Raw genomic sequence first — 6,000 nt, forward strand, 5'->3', positions numbered from 1 at the left:
ATTTGTCAGACAAATAAATGTGAGGCACAGTGGTATATGATTACCAAGCTCTGGCCTGGCCTCCTGCCATTATGGCCAGCACTTATATTTCCTTAATCCAGCCCCCTTTGCTTCTCCTCTGGCTGCATCTGTCCAACCAGCCTGGTTGGAATTCCTATTGGCTGATTGGTATGACCAATCACAAAAATACACTCATTTCCTATTGCCTTTTATGGGAGACAAAGAGCTATATTTCCTTCCATTTATAATTGGCAAACAAGTATTAATATATCTTTACATGTGTCTCAACAAGGAATCTTAATTACCAGCTCACCTCTTTGCCCTCCTTGCCCTCTAAAACAAATGGTTAATCTTAAATTTTTATCTTAAACATATGTCAAGGATCTTGAGTTTCACATCAACATTGAAAGATCTACTTCATATGAAGGTTTCTAAACAAATGTCTGACAACCATATATATCAGAACTGCTCGGATGGCGTCTCATTTCTGGCAGGGGGGCTAGGCTCATCTGCCCCCCTGGTCTCCTACAGCAATATGACTCTATGAAATAAGAATTTAACATTTCTTTCTTTCTAGATCCTTTGCATAATTACATTTAAACCAATATATTTAAGATAATATATTTCATACATTATCATAGGTAACCTTTTAAAAGAATAAAGCTTCTCAAAGTAGAAGGGAAGGAACTCAGTAAAAAACAGCTTTTAAAAGGAACCTCTTCAGTTCACCCCCCCCTTTCACCCTCCTTTCCAGCCTCAAAATAAAATAGGAAATAAAAAGCCTCTTCCTCTGTTCATACTCCAGCTAGTTGTTTTCCATTAGCTCTTCCTCAAACTCTCTCAGTTTAAGAAAGAAACAGTTTTAAAAGACTTCCCAAAAATGCTTTAAAAAGACTTCCCAAAAAGCCTCTCTTTCTGCCAGCTAGATGCTTCTCCATTTGGTCTTGGCCTTTTAACCTTAGAAAGAAGATCTGGCTCAAGTTTAAGGCACATGGTTTTATTTTCCGTAACCTTGCTCTTTAACCTGTAATTCCAGCTTTTATGACTTTGAGAATTGTTTTCTGCTATAAATCAAAGGGGGGGCCCCTTGTCTTAGGAGAATGGCCAAGGTTTTCTCTATAAACAGTTGGCCTTCTTGCCTGGCATGAAACATTTGAAAATCTAAGCCCATTTAATTTAGGAACCTGATCAAATATAAGCCAATATATGCCTTGATTAAAAATGCAGTCTATATTCAGATGCCACATTCCCCCCTTTCAAGCTCAAGGACCTGGCTACAAAGCGTCCTTGATAGCTTGATCTTCCTAAGTTAAAGCTCTGTATAGGGCCATGATATGAGGTAGAGTTTCATTCGAAATCATCTTGCTAATTGTACGTCTAAAACATGAGATGATACATGGCATCATACATAAAACCATTATTACTACCGTCAAGAAAAACAAGCAAGACAATAGTATCCCTTTGAGTCCTGTGACATTAAGTAACCAATTGGTGAGCCATCCCATATCCCATCCTTCCCATGTTTATACTGGGACATGTGCTATATTCTCCATCTTTGTAGCCAACACACGGATTGCCTCACCATTATCAGAAATGTTAAAGCAACAGGCATTCCCTGTCAAGTTCAAGACTCCACATAGACCTCCCTGCTTGGCAAGTACATAATCCATTCCCATTTTCAGCTGCAAAATAGCGGCTCTACTTTCATCCAGCTGTTATGCAATAAGTCTCAAACTCTGGGCCATTGCATTGGTTACAAGTTCCACTACTGCTTGTAATCGAATTATTCTGTTTAGATTATAAATAGGATCCCGTGCCCCTTGTATGAGCTCACCAGGATTCCAGGAGGCAGGATCATAATAGGCTATAATGCGCTCTGGTGGCCAATCATTAGTACCGCTCCAACTTTGGGTACTTCCTCCTGCTATACGAGAAATATCAGCATTCCTTCGTGTTCGCTTAGCTGAACTAGTGGGCAAATCCACATTGGTGGTAATACCCATCCCAGGAAACAAGTCCCACTCCATTTGGAAGGGAGTTTCTTGTATGCCCATTCTCCACATATCCACCACAACCATCGGGTCTGAGGTTTTTTTGGTATGTGGAGTGTATAAGGCGAAATATCAAAAGGGGTATAGAGTTCACAGTGCAGTATGTTAGATTGCCTTTCTCTGTCACAGTTATGTTCCATACCACTTTCCATGCATGAATAAAAGGAGGTGCACAGGGCAAGGTATTCCGAGTTCGATAGGTAGTACCGTGTGCCCAGGTATGACTATTCTTAATATAATCCCAAGTATAGTGACAATGAGAAGAGCCTATCATGGTAGAATCAGCTGCATCTGATGATTTATGTACACAGAATTCCCCTTGTACAGGTATAGTTGAGTTCCATCCGGGGAAATTCTGTACTTCTGTTTGGTGTGGCATTTCGCTTACCATACCAATGGCATTTAATGGTATCAGTAATAAGGGCATACCTCCCTCTGAATCATCTGGCCCAAGAGAGCAAACAAGGCAATTGGTCCTATTTGCCACATTGCCTACCATTTCAGCTAAGCCTACCCACATATTGTGGTCATGGCTGAATCCATATTTAACAAATTTGGTCAGATTCAAGGACCCTTCCCCTTACCAAGGGATCAGGATTAATAATAAAATCATGTTGATGTCTAGCATATGCATTCCTTCCACAAAAGATTACCTTATTGTGATAGCATAAAACTATTAGTCCCAATATAATTCCCCCAGTGACAGAAATGGGGAACTACCAAGACCAAAACATATATCCCAAGGATCCCCAATGTGTAATATCTCTGATAATTGTTCCACAAGGGGGCAGTCAATCAATTGTATAAGAGAATCTTCCCGCTCACAGTCGCTGGTTCAGACGCTCCTCAAGCTTCAGGCGTGCGCAGGTCAGCCAGCTTCCAAGTTGTGGCTGCAGCAGGCCGGTCGTCTAATGTTGCCCGTGACCTAACCCGTTACCGGTAGGGCTAGATACAGGGGTTTTTAGAAAGAGTCAGTTTTAAAGGATTAGAGGGGTCACCTTTGCACGTCCAACTGCCTTCAGACTTCTTCAAACGAGAGTGATGAATCCAGGGGGTCACCTCAGCTACCTTCACCGCTGTTGGAGTAGAAAGCAAGACGGTGTAAGGTCTACGCCACTTAGGTGCAAGTGGATCACGTTTTCCACTCTTTCACCCATATGCTATGCCAGCCTGGAGCTGATGAATCGGCTTGGCAATGCTGCACGGCGTGTGCTTGAGGGCCCACCTGTTAAGAAAAAAACAACAACAAACAAACAAACACGGGAGAGAGACAAAAACACGGGAGAGAGATTGCACTTATCCCTGTGTCACATGGTCTCCTATTTGTTTGAGGTCAGTTGGAATATCCTGAACAAAGGAGGGCGGCCTCCCATACAGGAGCTCAAAAGGTGACAACTTAAGTCTTTTTGTGGGTGCGCACCGAACACGAAACAGTGTTATGGGTAACACATCTACCCTCCTGAAACTTTAGACACATTAGTGGGCTTCTGGCATGCCCTGCAAATACCTTGCACAAGCGTCTGGCGGTAGGTGGTAAGTCTGGCCAGGTGAATTGCATTGTTTGGATCCCAATTAGGATCTTCCAAGGGAAAGTTGTCTTGGAGATGACGGTCAATATTATAAATATTTCCCACTCTGGCCTGCTCACGCAAATATATCTGTGCCTTTTCAATTATGTCTCTCCTTTCCTCAGTGGTGAAGAGAGTATTACTATTGAAGTCACCAAGTCCATCATAGCCTGAGGTTTTTCTGCGAAAGATGGGGCGTTTTCCAATTCATCAGACTGTAGTTGTGAATGGAATACATTGCAGGGTCGAAGTTCGAGGTGGCCGTGGTCCAGGTTGCCCATTAACCAGCACAGGCTCCTCAAGTGCATCAAATACTCTTCTGAGAGGGGCTACTACGTGACCTTTTTCTTCACTTTGCTCTAGGGGCCTCAAATCATAGGGGATGGTATTTGTCCCAAGGCGTTCTTTTGGCAGCTCTATACGCCTAGCTGTATTGCTTGCTGACCGATTAAGGTCTCCCTGTAACTTCTGTAATAATTCTCTAGGACTTGGATGTACAGGGGTTTGGGGTAGGCAATCAGTTGTTCCACTAAAGGAGACTGTAGATGGAGTTCTACTGGGACTCACAGATGGAATAACCACTTCTGCTTGGGCTTCATTATAGGACTCCAATGCCTCCTGAAGATATTTATCATAATCTATCAAGGAATCAAGTTCTATGACTCCACCCCCATTATTCATTCCACTTTCTTGCCTTGGGGTTACAACTGGTGGAGGGTTTGAATTTGTTTGGCAAGATTCCTTTCCTAGCTTTGGCTTTTACAGCCAATAATTTGCATCGTTGGACTTTGCATTCCCTTATCCATGGAGGATTTTTATTTAATGTGCTCAGCCAGGAATCTATATATGAAAATTGTTCTGGGCACCCTCCAGTTTCTTTGGTGATGTTAGACCAAAGTTTGCTTACTAAATTTATATCAAAGGTTCCTTGAAATGGCCATTCAGTATTTTGTTTTGGCCATTCTAGTTCACATAACGTTCTCAAGCGCTCTGGCGTCCTTTTGACTCCATATGCCCCTGAGAAGGCTTTCTTAAAATTATTTCACATACATTCAAGAGGTGTATTTCCCCCCTTTGAACCCCCAACTCCCATTGTATGGCCCTGTGAAGTATCCACTCAGTCACTCACACACACACCTTACTGGGAAACGAAGTAGCACTCACTCCACACTTAGGTCAGCTACACATTGTACTTTCTCACACATGCAATGCGCAAGATACTTCACTCACACTCTACCTCCCAATCTTCCCTTTTGCCCTACACCAGATCACCATCTGATGTACCCAGCCACCTAGCGTACTCAGTTCCCCTTTACTGAGACGCAGAAGTTTGATCAGGACTTCTCTTCCTCCCAATTAATTGGAGGGCCAAAACCCTTTAGTGCACTTACCCTTAGCTGGTTCCGTTTCCCCCCGGTCCGTCGCCGTCGGTGGGCAGGGTATCAGACAGACGAGACTGCTGCGTTCCCCTGGAAAAAAATTTTCCATTGCGCGCTGAGTAGGCAGTGAGTGATCCTCTGTCTTGTACCCTGCTCAGTAGGCGAAGGGGCTGCGTTCCAGCAGACCACTTATCCGAGTCACAGGGCACCATAAAATGTAGCACCCTGCTTGTGGTTAACGCTTAGCTGGAATGAAATATTCAACGCAGCAACAGAGAAATTAAAATAATAATTTATTTGTCAGACAAATAAATGTGAGGCACAGTGGTATATGATTACCAAGCTCTGGCCTGGCCTCCTGCCATTATGGCCAGCACTTATATTTCCTTAATCCAGCCCCCTTTGCTTCTCCTCTGGCTGCATCTGTCCAACCAGCCTGGTTGGAATTCCTATTGGCTGATTGGTATGACCAATCACAAAAATACACTCATTTCCTATTGCCTTTTATGGGAGACAAAGAGCTATATTTCCTTCCATTTATAATTGGCAAACAAGTATTAATATATCTTTACATGTGTCTCAACAAGGAATCTTAATTACCAGCTCACCTCTTTGCCCTCCTTGCCCTCTAAAACAAATGGTTAATCTTAAATTTTTATCTTAAACATATGTCAAGGATCTTGAGTTTCACATCAACATTGAAAGATCTACTTCATATGAAGGTTTCTAAACAAATGTCTGACAACCATATATATCAGAACTGCTCGGATGGCGTCTCATTTCTGGCAGGGGGGCTAGGCTCATCTGCCCCCCTGGTCTCCTACAGCAATATGACTCTATGAAATAAGAATTTAACATTTCTTTCTTTCTAGATCCTTTGCATAATTACATTTAAACCAATATATTTAAGATAATATATTTCATACATTATCATAGGTAACCTTTTAAAAGAATAAAGCTTCTCAAAGTAGAAGGGAAGGAACTCAGTAAAAAACAGCTTTT

Source organism: Podarcis muralis, chromosome 13 (assembly GCF_964188315.1).
Source record: "Podarcis muralis chromosome 13, rPodMur119.hap1.1, whole genome shotgun sequence".
NCBI lineage: Eukaryota > Metazoa > Chordata > Lepidosauria > Squamata > Lacertidae > Podarcis > Podarcis muralis.